This window comes from Grus americana, chromosome 15 (genome assembly GCF_028858705.1).
Source record: "Grus americana isolate bGruAme1 chromosome 15, bGruAme1.mat, whole genome shotgun sequence".
NCBI lineage: Eukaryota > Metazoa > Chordata > Aves > Gruiformes > Gruidae > Grus > Grus americana.
The window spans coordinates 3,731,939-3,747,759 of NC_072866.1; positions in this window are offsets into that span (position 1 = coordinate 3,731,939).

Sequence of the window (15,821 nt, forward strand, 5' to 3'; positions counted from 1 at the left end):
CATTGAAAAGCTTTCCCATGGACTTCTTAATTTTTTTAATCATTCACTGTACATAAATCCTGGAGCAGAGAGCTTAAGGAAAAGCTGATTTTTTTTTTTTTTTTTTTTTGTACACAGGGAAGATTCCAAAAGACAAAGCTGTTTCTGCAGGACCCTCGAGGCACACCACTTGTAACTGGATTTTATTACATTGTTTAGACTTAAATACTGAAATGTACAGAATATGATATATTCTGCTTTTTAACATACCTTTAAAGTCAGATGATCATCTCATGAAGAGAATAGGTGTTGCTTATTGACAGTTTCTGCTTCTTAATGAAGGCATTCAGTAGTGTTCATATTTAAAGTATTTTACATAAACTGCGCTATTTTCTTACTGCCCTAGGAAATTATAAGCATCTCTTGCTGTGATCTTTCACTCCAAGGATTAACACTTTTAATATTCATAAATTTTAAGAATTCTAATAACTGTTGTCTCAGTGAGCTCTGGATAATGGTCAGAAGTGACAGAGAAGGTTGTGAAGTGAGCTCATATACCACCACTGGTAGTATAACTGCGCTGAGGGAGTGTTTATGGGTGAGATTTCAAATTATAGTTCACAGAAAAGAAAGCTTGCCAGTATTAAATGTGCAGCCAAGAGACAAGTATAAACCTGCTAATGATGAGAAATCCAGGGTAAAGGATTTTAAATAGCTTTACATATAGGTTTGAGACACCGAAAGATATATCTCTCACTTTGTAGGCCCATCAGTATTGAATAAACAACAGCTGTAGCTTAGAAACAGATGAGAATTTCTCTTAGGAAATGCTTATGCTAAGAGCTTTTTACAGCCCTGTCACAGTTTAAATGCACTTTCAAGCTGTGCTGATGTTAAGTCCCCTGTTTGGGGCCGGAATGATGGAAGAATTGCCATCCATTTCCCAGCTACAGCAACTGTCTTTTTGTCAGAAGTTAGATATTTAAGAACGTGACTCAAAATTCTGAATTTTCTGACACATGGCACTTATGTTTTCTGTAGCTAACTCTGAGGCCTTTTATGTAATTAATTTTCTACTAATATCCTCCAAATATAATAAAATCAGTTCAAAGAAAGTACTTTCAGTAGTTAAAACTTAACTGATACTGACCAAACCCCTTAAACTTCCCTGTGAAGTGAAGGGCCTCTGTATTGATTTATCCTGGTGAAGCACCTCACTGCTTTCATCGTACTCATCTATCCCCAGCCCTTTTTTTAATGCACTGTCAAACGTGTCGTGGCTACGAGGTGGTTGAGAAGAAAGCGTTAATTTTTAGCATTCGTGTCTTTGCTTTAGGCCATGCACATTTTTACCAGAGAAGTCCATAATATTAGTTGTAAAACTCGGTTGCCTTCTAGAGAGACCCGGAATCAGGCACGTGAGGTGGATCGTTCCCTGCGTAAATGGACTCCTGTCCTCTTCCCCAGACCAGCTTGAGGAGAGAAGTTCTTTCGCAGCATATCCCAAAGATCGCCAGGACCAGGCTTCGGCGGACTAGATAGGAAATGTTGCCTTGCAAAGAATATCCTGACAGCAACTCGCTGTTTAAGCAAAAATGGGAAGCTTAGATTGAGGACCTCAGCAGTCTGGGACCGCCATGGTATGGCCTAAGGTGTAGAGAGGAGGAGGAAAGACATCTGTTTTAAAGAAGACCTGAACAACAGGGATTTATGGGTCAAAACGTCTTATATATTACCTTTGTACATCAACCTACACCAGTCCTCCTCCCTCTCAGTCAGCAAGCTAGTGCCTCCTCTACTAACTGTAGTCTTTGGAAGTATTTATGTCTTACTCCTACACAGAGTTTACCGCAATAATCTCATACCAGTTTAACAGAGCTATGGATAACTAATCCTCCCAACCAAAAGATGGAAAAATACTTGATTATTTCTACCTCAGTGTAACAGAGCGATGTGAACTGGAGCTATGCGCACACTGCGATGTCAGGAATAAATAGGCAGCTTACACGTGGCATTGAAAATGGTCTGTACTGCTGAGAGGGAAAAAAAGATTTGGTGTCTTATTGTTCTGCTAGCTTTGGGTTGATTTTGAAAAAAAAAAAAAAGGTGTGTTTTGATGAGGATGATACAGAGTAATGGCTTTTGAAAGTGCAGTAGCTCTTTTCTGTAAATATTTGCATTTTAGACTGAATTTGTTAGACTGGGCTTTTTTGTTTGGCTGGTTTTGCCTCACCTCATACAATGACAAGCAGGAGTATTTCTAGTTTAGTGCAGCGCAGGAAGGTGGCATTAATATGTTAACATCTGTTCACTACAGCAGAGGTACGACGACCTTGGTGTTATCATCATTAATTTCCCCAAAACAAACCATCCAGAACTATTGCTAGCAGAAACAATTTGAAGAACATCAGCGTATAGTCAAACTTATTTAATCTGACATTGATAGAAGGGCTGTTGCTTTTCTGACGGAAGCTCATCACGACCGCAGGGGCAGGGCCCTTGCTTTAGCGAAGCGCTGCAGAAGCGTTCGGCACACGGGGGACGCCGCGACTCACCCCCGTGAAAGGTGGAAACGGGTGTCTTGGCTCTGGAGAACCTTGGCTAACTTCACAGGCTTCCTTTGCAATCAGAGCGCGTGTGAGCATTGACAAAGAACTTTGTCTTCATTTCTGTGCCTCGCAGCACAACTGTATGAATTACGTGGAATAGGGGTGTTGGTGTACGCACTCGGACGGTTCTTCAACTAGCGGAGCGGGCAGCATGGGACCGGCTGCCACCACAGCGATTGCAGTCACTCGAGGATCTGGCCCGAGTGCTTTGTGCTGCTTCCCTGTCACCCCCCAAACGACCACCACCTTGTGAGCAACCCGCCCAGACCCGCGCGCCCGCCGCCCTGCTGGTGGTGGTGCTGGTGGTGGTGCTGGTGGTGGTGCTGGTGGTGGTGCTGGTGGTGGTGCTGTCCCCGGCCCGGGCGCTGCGCTCCTACGCGGGGGACCGGGCCGGCTCCCGGCGCGTGCGGCTTCCCGCCTTTTAAACCGCCCGCGGGACCGCCGGCCCCGCCCCGCTCGCGCCCCCCCCCCCCCCAAACTCTCACGAGAGCTGCCAGCGGCTGGCCGGTCCCTCGCGCTCCTCCCGGCACGCGGCTGTTCCCGCTTGCAGTGTCGTCTGACTGGCGGTGTGTGAACTGGTGACGTTCGGAATTTGTCACTGCTACGGCATCTTTACACAGCTTGTCCTCTCCCAACAGAGGCGCCTCTCGGTTGTTTACACGACGGACTCGAGGAAAGGGAAGGTAACGGGGCGTTCCCTCCCGCACGGGCGCTTTTCTCGTCAGCTTTACCTGATTCCCACAGCAGCCCCGGGCTGAGGGCGCAGGGACGCAGTCGGAATTCATTAAACTCCTGAAAGTTTCCAGAGGTGCGGGCTTCCTTGGCGCTCCGAGCCACAGTTCATTGTTAATGGAGTTACTGGGTTAAGTTCATCGTAATGTTTGACCTCCTGTTTAGGAGCCTGACGATGTGTGAAAGCCTTGCTGCCAAAGAGGAGTGATGGTGATGCAATTTTAGGGGCTAATGATTCTGCTGACCTAATGTCCTCATACAGCTGCTTTCTATTACTGTCGCTTAACTGGGACACGGTAGGCTCAAGGGACTGACTTCTATAATGAGCTCGCTGTGCAATTTTGGCAGTTACTGCAGGACACTGGAGCTAAATCTATCTCATTTTTGCTTCATCATCTATTTTTATATTATTCTGGCATAATGTGGACATTCTGAAAAATTTGAGTTTATTGCTCCTAGGTGAAATGAATAGTGCTAATAGTGCTGCTGGGCTGTTGTGAGGCAGGGGTGGTGAGGGAACGGTTTCATAGCTAGCTTTATCGTACTTGCCTCAGTGCTCCAAAGCCTTAGAAAATTATTGACACAAAAAACCCCACCAGGTCTTTGGTTTTGTATTTATATTCTAGTTAATTTCCTTCTTGCTAAGTTAAGAAAGCAAGCAGGGAGCGTTAATGTATTTTTCTACCAGAATCTGTGGAAGAGCTGTAGTGACTTAACAGTTTACTTGAAAATGCGTTGTTTACCTTGAATTTCAGATATAGTTTATTGCAGTTGCACTCAGGGTTTTACATAAACTGCTACTATCTAAGAAGTAGGAGATCCTAGTTTTGGTTAACTTAAGGAAATCACAGAGATTATTGTAGGTTATAACGCAGCAGTATACGTGGATATTTTGTTAAAGGTATGGATAAAGGAGACTTACGTTTACTTTTAAAAGGACAGCTGACAAAGTCCATACGTTTTTACTGCTAACAAAAACTTGTACTTTTTATGGTCAACTTCTTATGTGCTGACCATTTACTCTCATTAAGAGAGTAATGGGATTTATTTTAAATATTAAAGAGGAACCATTTGGCAAGTTCTGTCCAGTGCAGGTTCTTTGTAAAAGTGAGTTCAGATTTCAAAGAGAAGCCCATGTCATTTTCAAACTGCTCTGTAACAGACACACAAATACACAACATGTTTCATCAAGAACATTGTATAGGTTAGTTAAAACAAATATTTGGGGACTTGTTTTCCGTTTATTTACTTATTTGGCAGAGTTTACTCTGGTTACCCTACAGAAATAAAAATAAAAACCAAAATGTTATGACTGAAAGAAGCTTCTTACAGGAAGTGAATTATCCATAACTACTCCACATTTTGCATTCTGATTTCTATAGCACATTTATTTGAAAGATCTTTAACAATTAGCCAATATCAAATGAGCATCACACGTAGTTAAGGGCAGATATGTTTTTCACTAACTGCTAAAATCATTGCCTGTATACTTACTGAGTTTCCATAAATTTGGAGTAATCTAATGCTGTTGTCCATAGCAGCGAGTAAACTGAGCAAAATTTAATTAAAGATACATATCTATGAAATATGAGTCTTGATTCTACCTGTTCTCCACTCAGCATATTCCACCCATGTATGTCTTTAATATATTGGATTTTTTTAGTGGGCAGTCATGTGTGGCGGCCATAGATAGAATATTGTGTTTAGTGTTTTGGAAGACCCAGAGAGCTGGCCCTGCAGTATATTCAAGTAACTTCTCAAATGTGTTTTCAGGAGCAAGTGCTGAAGAATAACATTTTACCCACATGGCTTCTGTGGGGCTGAGGACTTTGCTAGTTTGAAGTCAAGTGAGTTCCCTGCCCAGTCTGGTGTGTTCCCACTGCTGTGGTTTAACCCCAGCTGGCAACTCAGCACCATGCAGCTGCGTGCTCACTCCTCACCCCCCAAGGGGATGGGGAGGAGAATGGAAAAAAAAACCTGTGGGTTGAGATAAAGACAGTTTAATAGGATAACAAAGGAAGAAAATAATAATAGTAATAATAATAGTAATAATAATATAAACCAAGTGATGCACAAATGCAGTTGCTCACTAAAATGCGGAAGGGGGAAAAAACCTCCACCCCGATGCCCAGGCTGTTTCCAAGCAGCGACCCCACCTCCCGGCTCGCTTCCCCAGTTGTAGCCGGAGCACGACGGTCTCTGGCAGGGAGCATCCCTCTGGCCAGGCTGGGGCAGCTGTCCTGGCTGTGCTCTCCCAGCTCCTTGTGCGCCTGGCAGGGCCTGGGAAGCCGGAAAGTCCTTGACTTAGTGTGAGCCCTACAGCTACCAGCAACAGCTAAAACCATCAGGGTGTTATCAGTATTGTTCTCATCCTAAAGCCAAACCACAGCACTACACTGGGCTACTAGAAAGAAAATTAACTCTGTCTCAGCAGAAACCAGGACACTCACCTAACTGCTTATTCAAGCACAATATTTAATTGGGGATAAGGAGAGAGCATGGAGTCATAGGAAAAATGGCCAAGGGCAGGAGGCAGATGGATAGCTACTTGTGGGACTGTGGCCTGAAAGACAACACAGCCATGAAGTGGCTGGCTTCAGTGCTGAGCAGTTCACCTCAGCAGCAGTCCCAGCTTTGGGCAACACCTGAGGGCACTAATGAGCCTTAATTGCCCTGAGCAGCCTCACTTGCCCATGGCCCCTTTGAGTTTATTAGGTTTATGCACTTCTGTATCTGTATGTGTGCATACACGTGTATTTCATTAGCTGGCTTAATCTACAGATGACTTTTTAAAATTGAACTTGAGCTTTCAAAAATACAGTTGTTTATTTTCATTGCCCAGGTGATATTTGATATCAGACTACACCAAAATTTCTCTTTTTTAGAGAGTCTCAATTTGGCCAGCTTGCTTACTATTGTAAAGGGAGGAGTTGCTATAAATAGACCTCTTAAAGCCTTCACAGCCAGCTTAAAAAAGTATCCAAGACTTTAAACTAAAACACTATTTTATTTTTTTTAAATAAAGCTTTATCTGAGCATTAATCAGTACAACATTAAGAATACAAATGAAAAAAATCAAGCTATGTGAATTGACATTTTTGAATCAAGTTCCATCTTCCTGATACTCTTTCGGGATCTGGGGTTAGATTTATAAGTGGACGTGCAGGGTTTCTTGGTAGTCTAAGGAACATGGATGTAAAAATGAATTTTACTTTGCTTTCTGGCATTGCTTTTAGAAAGCAAGAAGGAGGTGAGTAAAAACTAATGAATCGTAACTGACTTAGCAAGAAGGTGATATCTGTTATATGCATATTTTTGTACGCTTATGATGGAGATATTTAAATGTGTTAAAAGAACAATTTAGATTTATAGCTCTGTCATGATTACTTCACTAAATTTGGCTAGATCCATTAGAATTTCATGTTTCATAGGCATAGTGCTTTAGGAAATAAAGTATTACAATATGGTTTTGCTTATTTTTTTAGTTTTGTCAACAGTGAAAGCATCAGACATTACATTGCGATATTACTAAAGGGGCAGGCTTGTTGATTGGTTTGGGTTTTTCTTCCTTTTTTTTGTTCCCTGTTCCACTGCTGTTGTTTGGCATAGCGAACCAGTGATATTGCAGGTAATTGTTCACATAATGTAGTGCAGAGGTAGTGAAAAATACTCAGCATAAGGCTGGTTTCTTCGCACACCCATTCAAAATAGCTCCAACAGCTCAGATTTGTTCAGTGGCATGGACTGTGAATCGCAATCAGAAATATGTCTGAATCCTGAGGAGCCAGACTAGCGACTGCTCCAGGCAAATGGGAAAGGGGAAAAGCCAATAGGCAATCAGTCTTACATCTGTCCCAATCCACAGGTAAATGCAGAAATTAATAAAAGGTTGTAGCACAGTGATTATCAAATTGTAATTTTTAAAACTGCCAAAGCTCAGTGAGACAACCTTTAAAAGTAGTATTTCACATTTGTTTGGATAAATGCCAAGCCATTCACAAAACCTTGTCAAATTTCTGCCCTTCATCTCCTTGTCAGTGCAAATCTTAATTAATTATCTTGTAGGTATGTTTACTGCAGTAGTTTTGGGACTACTTAAGCAGTGGAGGTATTGCTTAACGGTGAGAGAGAGAGAGAGAGAGAGAGAGAGAGAGAGAGAGAGTCTCTTCCAGAATTGTTCATTGGTCAGGCATTTTATGTCTAAGAAATGAAACTCTGCCTCTAAAAAGAAATGTAACTTGACTCACTGTCTCCTACTTTCCTAACTCTCAGAGTTTGAGTGAAACATGACCTGCATATTCAGCCATGGGTTCCACTCATTGCTACACAAAAGTTCAGTCACACTGTATGACATGAATGATACTCATGTTCGTCTTCTGACAGCCCTGCAAGAACAGGAGAGGTGGCTTACATATATCAAAAGCTGTATTCTAATAAAATTACTTTCTAGAATATCCTTCTGTTGTAGGAAACAGCTCTCAGGTCACTTTATTAACGTCAGTGGTGGAAGAAAAAGAAATAAAGCTAATTCCGTCCTGTCATTGACAATTCCAATCTTGTTCTTTTTTTTTTTTCTTCTAAGTTTATAAATCTTCTTCATTCTCAAAATCCTCTTTGCCTAATATTCCAAAAGAATTTCTAAAGCCCAAAGTACCAGTATGGTTTTCTTAAGCTTATTGTAAATGCTTATTTTCAGCATTTTTTTTTTTTTTTTAATCCTGCTTTGGAAACAGATGATGTTCACAGTTAAGCACAGATAAGTTGCTCACTGAACTGGAGGACCTTTGGTTGCAGCTCTTTCAATGAGTGTTCTTTCAACATAGCACATATGGATGCCTTACGTGAGCGTGAAACAAGATGAGCTGAACGTGAGCAGACAAGTGAAGGACTTCTGTGCATTTCCTTTCCTGGACTAGGACTGAAGTAACCCTTCTGTCATTCCATAGGAACCTAGGAAGATGGAAGGATATTAAAGGTGAAAACTGTGGGGTTTTAAAATGTACAAGATTCAGGTTGCTGTGAGAAGCTGAAAAAATTAAGAAGAAAATATCTTCTCTAGAAAAATGAGTAACACACACGAAGGGTGTCACATGTTGATGAGATGGGACAGTTCAGTGAAATGGTTACTGACTTTCAGGCAAGGGATACATGAGAATCCTGGCTCATGATGTGTCCCTTTCAATTTTTTCCTGCTTTTGCATCTTTGAGCTTTTACACAGGGAATTTCATATATATTTAATACAAAAATGACATTAACTTTCAAGTTTCATGTTTCAGGAGCTTTCTTCATTCAAGAAGGTTCCCTTTATTTCTTTGCGGTAAGGTGCTGGCTTGAGATACATAACAAATAGCAACTATTTGGATGCTGCTTCAGAATGTCAAATACTGTCCTTTTAATTAATTCTGGAGGGTAGGAACTATGTATGCATGCACCTCAAGATAAGACCTTTCTAAATGCTAAAAACAGTAAACATAGTTTAAAAGACTGTTTGCTCTATTTGCAGTGTTATCACCATAACTAGTTTTTTGTCAGTATTCATGGGATTTCTTATGTAGAATGGGAAGTTCTGAATTCAGTGCAACTTCCACGAGTAGTAAAAAAGCCATTTTCAGGGATGTTTTCTGTCAGTCATGTACAGCTTCTAGCACAACAAAAATAAATTGCAGCTTTCCTGAGAAAGTGACATGAACCCATGTATTTTTATGTCACAGAGGGATTATTGTAGAGAAAGACAGGAATCCCTCACCCAAGCTGTGATTTCTCTTGATGAAATTGCTGCGTTCTTAACCAGTACATAAAATGTTGGGGACAGCAAAAGACAGTAAAAGAACGGCATACTTCAACACATCATCGCCAAGAACAATAGGCCATTGCACGTAGGATGATCTACAAAGGGAGCCACCAGCCTTATAAAGCAAGATCAGCTAGCTGTGACAGGCACATTGTCTACACTCCAGTTCTTGCTCTCTGCTCCTCCCCTTGGCTTGTCCCCGCTCCCCCCCCTTCTGTAACAATTAGCTTATTATCAAGACATAATTATAGGTACCTCCTTACCCAGGATTGCCCAGGATGGGTATGAATAAATTGGTTTTGTGTCTCAAGTGACTTGGCTACAGATCTCAGTGGGTGCTGTGCTTAAGAAGCTTGATATCTGGCAATACCTTCTCAGAGGATTTAATTGAGCAATCACACTGTGACAGACAGTTTTTGCAAAAGCCTACAGCAAAGAATGACTTCCGAACTGCTGTTCTTTGTCATACACATTATATTACTCTTGTGTCTTCATTCACTGACTTCTCAAACATGACAGAAGATACAGCTGCTGGTCTAGAAATTATAAGTTTCAGGATCTGGGGGAGGGAGGTAGGGGTGAGGGGAGGGAAGATATCAGTCGTACAAATAGAATGGTGATTCACTGCATTAAGATACATAAATAACAGTCTCTGTTAAAACTCTTAGATAATTGTCGGGTCTTCACAGACTAACAACAGTCAGCTCATTAATTTCATGAGTGTTATTTGACCTATAAATTAATGTGTTTTACTGTTTATTAATTAAACATTAGCTTGAGGAATGTCATTATTTTAAATAGAAACACTCCATCTCTGTCTCCTTTTATGTAGTGATGAGTATACTGTTAAAGATTATGGTTCCTCTGGTATGAGGATCGCTTTGCAGAGTTTTCAGAGATATCTCAGGATATGTTCATATCCCTGTGTCCAGCCTGGATACAGTACAGTTTTCTGAGCTGTATAGCTAGGGCTGGTGAAGTATTTCACTAACGTAACTCTGGTATGACTGCCTGGTAACCTGCGTTGCTGTACAGGTGTCAGCACGGTTCTGCATTGCTCAAAATAATGTTTTTCTTAGCGGTGTCACTGTATTGAGTTATTTGTCATTTCATTTGATAATTTTTCATTAGTATGCTTGGCATAAGAATGTGCTAATGAAATCTGATGAAAATGTAAAGCTGGGAGGAATTGCTAACATAGAAGAGCCTGGTACAGGCTTATACAGGAAGAGATGGATGGTCTAGCAGATTGAAATAAAAGAAGTGAATTAATGTTAGTAATACCAAGTAAAAGGTCGTGCTTCTAGGAACTAACCGGAATTCAACTGCTGAACAGGGATCTACCAGACAGTAACTTGGAGAGGTATGGGTATAGTATGTCCAGTGGTGCAGCTGACCACTGGATGACTGTAAAGCAACAGGAAGGATATAGCTGTATAAAAGGGAAATACAGTCTTTGGACATAAAAGGTGAATTATTAAAACAGAAGAGTATTTAATTATATTGCAAGGCATTAGTGAGTCCTTGGTTGGAATAGGCACGTTGTTCAGTTATATTCACATTACTTACATAGTTAATAGAGAGAGAGAGAGGCACCTCTGAAAGATGGTTTAGAGCAGGATTTTTGAGAGCTTCAGGAAACTCCACTCCAAATTCTAGTGTTGTAAATTAAGCTCGGTTTGGGGTATATCCTCTACAATATATGGTTTCAGTTATTTGCCTCCAAGACCGATGTGATTAAATTGTAGTAAGTAGAGTGTAACTCTACTGAGTTTATCAGTAGAAAGACCTTCTTGTGAGGGGACACTAACAGAGTGACGTGTTAAGCCTAATGGAATGCTAGCAGAGAATGGATGTGATGACTTTACAGAAGGTTCGTGTTGGAAAGGAAAAATAACTGCTAACACTAAAGAATCTTGATGAAGAGGAATAACAAAAAAAGGGTGATAGGTTGTTTGCAAATGAATGGAATTTAAATAAGATAAGTTCTGCTTGGGTGAGAGAAATTCTTGAACAGCCTTCAAAAATCCTATTAGTGACAAAAGATACACATTTCAAATGGAGCTGAATCTGTTTTTGAATCAGGTTAAATTAAATAACTGTTTGTGATTGCAGGTACCTTGTTGTGATGTGACAGGAGTTCATTTCCATTCCTAAATTCCTTTGAAATAATTTTTTGATGACTCCACAGATATCTTCTATTGAATGGCAGCTCTGCACACAAATTGTCTTTTATGCTATACAGGCTGAGCTCCATTCAGTAAACTCTTGCTCTCCCCTCAAACTGAGTCATGCTTGGTCACTCCCTCTCCTACTCCTAAAAGTTTGGGAGAATTAGTGATATCCTTTAAAAATTATTATTAACACCAATAAAAAGAAGGATCTATTCTCATGTAGACAGAATTATAGCTAGGTGTCAGTCCTAACTTTCTGAGGACATTATTAGGGATTTTTCAACCTCGTAAAGTTGTGACAATATTGTGACATAAAGTTGTAACAAAGATTTTTGTTTTACAAACAGTTTAACACCCTTCACAGTATAATAACAGCTTATTAACTTCATGTGTGTTGTTTGACCTATAATATTAAAGTATGTCTATGTCTATTTAAAGTGTTTGAGTTACTTTAATATAAATGACAATTATATCTGTATCACCTGAATTGAATTTTGTGCAAGTTTGTGATAGTCGTTGACTTAGTTACGGTTTGGTGTCTAAAGCTAGAGAGATACAAAATTCAGTTTAATTCCTTGATTGGCAGAGGGAAATAGTCGCTGCAGTTCCGCGGCTGTTCAGGAGACAAGTACGTTTGTGCTAAGCCCAGCCTTGGTTGCTCTAAGTCAGAACTGGAACAGGGCCCGGACTCTTCCCACGGGGGCCCCTGCAGCTCCCTTGCTGCCAAAACCTGGGCACCTGCACCCAGTGCGGTACGGCACTCGTGAGAAGCAGCTGGCAAACCTTTCTTTGTCACACTTTACGTGGAACGTGTTCTTCAAACTCGGTGTTGCTTCTAGCACCATGAAACCAAGCTGGCTTGTTTTCAAAGCCTTTCCTGGTAATTGTCTCAATGTGTTAGAATAGCCTATAGTTGCATTACTCACTATTTCTGTTCAGAAACAAATGAAAAATGAGTAAAAGTAGAAAAATATTTTTCCAGTACTGTTTTGGTGTGTTTCAAATTTTTACTCAATATTTCTGAATGTTACTGTACTCTTAATTTATACCTGATTTTGCCTTCTGATGTGCGTGAGAGGTAAATAGTCTCCCCACAGTGTGAAAGACAGTTCTCTTCAGTTCCGTTCCCTCAAGCCGTAACAACCAATTGATGTCAGTTACCTCAAAAGCAAATTAATTGCACTCCTGTTTTGTTGAATCAATACTAATGCATTTTTCCTGTAATTTTCAGGTTTTGACAATGCTGGCTGCCAGCAAAGCTGAGGTAGGAAATCCTGTCTTATACTGGTGGAATGTTAAATAGCTGCCTGCGGTTTTGATAGTGAGGCTAGCTGTCTTAGAATTTTCGGGTGAAAATTTAAGACACTTCACTATGGCACTTGTGCTGCTTCTGGTGTTTAATGAGTCAGTCTTTGGAATTCTTCTCTTGTTGTAACAATGTTTAAGCTGGTAAAGTCCTCCTAGGAAAGTTTCATCATTATGTAGGTCTTTCTGAAGATTTCCATGGCATTGAAAGCACATAGTTCAGAGTCTTGTTAAGCATGGGTTGTAATTTCCCATCAACAGAAGGTGGCTATCTGACCTTTTCCTTATGCCCTTCATTTTTTCTACTTTGCTTCACAGCAAAGAAGGTATTGTATCTGCTCCAAAGTTGTTTCTGGTGGTTGGCATGCATTCCTTCCAAGTCCCTATCTAGCTTGCCTCACTTACCTGGTTCGGTATGACCTGAGCTGTTTGAACAGACTGGGGCACGAGAGAGAAGTTTAGTTTTATGACAGAATGCTACTGGCTGAATTCTTGTTAAAGTCTGGAAAGACATTAACTGTATTGTATGTTGCCTACATTGGGTGCCTGACGTTGCTATAGCTTAGATTGATCATTCATGTTTATTTTGTCAGCTTTTCTGTTCATGTGTGAGTATTTTACACAGTCTTAACGAGTCTAACACTATTCTTAGAGGTGAAAATATTATGATTATTGGAGTATATTTTGAATAACTGATTGCTAAAGCAAATGTGGCAGTTCTTTGTGACCACTAACCCGTGCTATACTGCACTTTTTAACTGACAGATATTTTTATTCAGTGCACAGTTACTGACTCATTTAAATGTAATGTCAATTGGAAGCTCAGAGCATTTCTATATGAAACAGGTCTCAGACTCACAGTAGGGAGTTTGTGATGTACTCTGAAGCTAATGTTTAACTATGACAAAATGTCTAGGTGACTCTAACTGCTGTAGTCAGATAAATTTTTAATATGAACCTTTGGTAAATTAAATTGCATTATTAAAGAGAATAGATAAACTGTGCTAGTTACTTTAAAGAACAAGGACACAAGTTCACTTACATACTGTAAAAGAATGACATAATTCATTTTTATTTAGATTAAGACTGTAATATTAGTGCTCAATTTTGCTGGTCTGATTCAATTGCATACTTGGCTTGTCTTAGTTTCGGGAGGAGGATTTGTATCTGGTTTTTCACTGTTGCACTGTTTTAAATGCTGTTGCTCTTATATCGATAGAGTCTGCTAATAAATAGTCACTTTCAGTTTCTTGTTTTGTAATGGGATTCTTCGGGGCTGTCACTGTACAGGTACTACTATCAATTTTGCTGCCTTATAAAGTCTGTTTTCTCATTTTCTCGTATGTTCCCAGATACTTTTTTCTTTTGTGTATGTAAAATCCTGGAAATATGACAAGTTTCTGAGTTGGTCAGTTGTGTTGCTTGCTTTCGTAGTACTTTCACCATTCAAAAACCTTAAGAGAGTTAAAACATTTAGTTGTTCTTTAAAAACCTTATCAGCTGGCCATGGACCAGCTGACTTAGGAGGCACAAATCTACATGTAAGAAGTTATCATTAGATGCTTTTTCTGCCATTCATTAAAGTATTCAGAAGAAATGCCAAAGTTCCCCAATACAGGGAAAATCCTAATTGAAGGTAAAGGATAATTAAGTGCTTGCCTGAATCAGGACAGTAGTAATGTTTCTAAATAGTCCTGCTGAATTCAGTGGAACAACTCACAAGAATAACAACTAAAAAGAATAATAAGCATGCAGAACTGGTTGCTGAGTTTTTGAATTAGAGACAATTTTCAAGTTGAGGGAAGTGGCTCCTTTGACATAACGGCAAACTTACCAAGATTTCTTCCTGGGACCTACATAGTGCACTGTATATTAGGCATAACATAGTACAGTTTTGGTGTATTTTGAGGCTAACATGCCTTAAATAGCTGTTTATGTGGATGACATACAACACATTTCCTCAGGTTTAAGAATAATGGCCTCATGCTTTGCCTGATTTTTTTTTTTGGTTGGTTTTTAACTCTTTGATCTTCATGAACAGTTCCGAGAAAGATACAAGCCAAAATAGCCTTGTTCTGGCTTACCTTTGTGCCACATCTTAACTCATTTGAGCTCCTCAGTTCTTTGCTACTGTATAGTGTTTGTGTTGCAAGATGTCTAGTCTGCATTTTCAGAAAAAAAAAAAAAGTACATATGTCTGCTTCCTAAAATCTTTTATTAGAACTATTTGGTTGTTCTTGAACCGTTGATCCAAGTAGTATTGAAAATCGATTATTCCTCTTTTTCTTCTCAGTTGACATAGCTGTGTTCCCTTACTCAATTTTGTGTGAAGTCTAAATGAAAACTTAGCATGTTTGTATTACTGTTCAGTGTTTTAGGAAGACACGAACAATGTTTTTTTCCAAACGGTTGTTGCCACATACCAACTGTAGAGAAACAAGTACATCTAGAGGAAGCCGTCAAGTAATCCAAAGACCTTTCTTCCATCTTTTAACACAAAGGGGCAACAAATAGTGACAGAGTCAAAGCTGTAGGCAGCGAAGCCTTCCATGAATAATTGCCAAATCTGCCTACACTGTGTCTTTTAGTGTCATAGTCTTGTAAATATACAAGTTAGAAGCATCTTAAAAAAGAATAACTTGTGCATAGGTAGTCAAATATGAAGATTTTTACCACAAATTATTACTATGGTGTCTTGCACAATAAAATACATAATGGATCATGTTAATGTCATTACAAAATGGGCCTGAGAACAGTCTGAAATACAGCTATACACTGTAAAAATTGCCATAACATACACAATACTATATAATCAAATTCTCATGTAATTCCCTGGAACACCAGTTTGAGGGATGACTTTTTTCCAGGTCTGCTGACTATCTAACACAGGTATATGGCAGTCTAGTCCTTTTGTTGCTTTTTTGAATATACATTTGTCCCCTTCAAAAGACATCTCATTCAGTAAACTATGTGACTTTTTCCAGAGTGTCCTTCTTTCTAATTAGCTGTTAGTATAAATAATCTTTATGTTGGGGAAAGCATCATTTCGTTTCCTCTTCTGGAAACAGAAGTTGTTACCAAAATAGAGAAGAGAAAGCTGCTTATGATTCCTGTTTTCCTCCCCAACACTTGAATAAATGATACAGTGAAGTTCAAGGCTTCCTTCTTGTGAGAAGTTAGAGGTCACACCTGATTGAAATACAAGTTTAGTACAACTGTGTGTAAGTTCT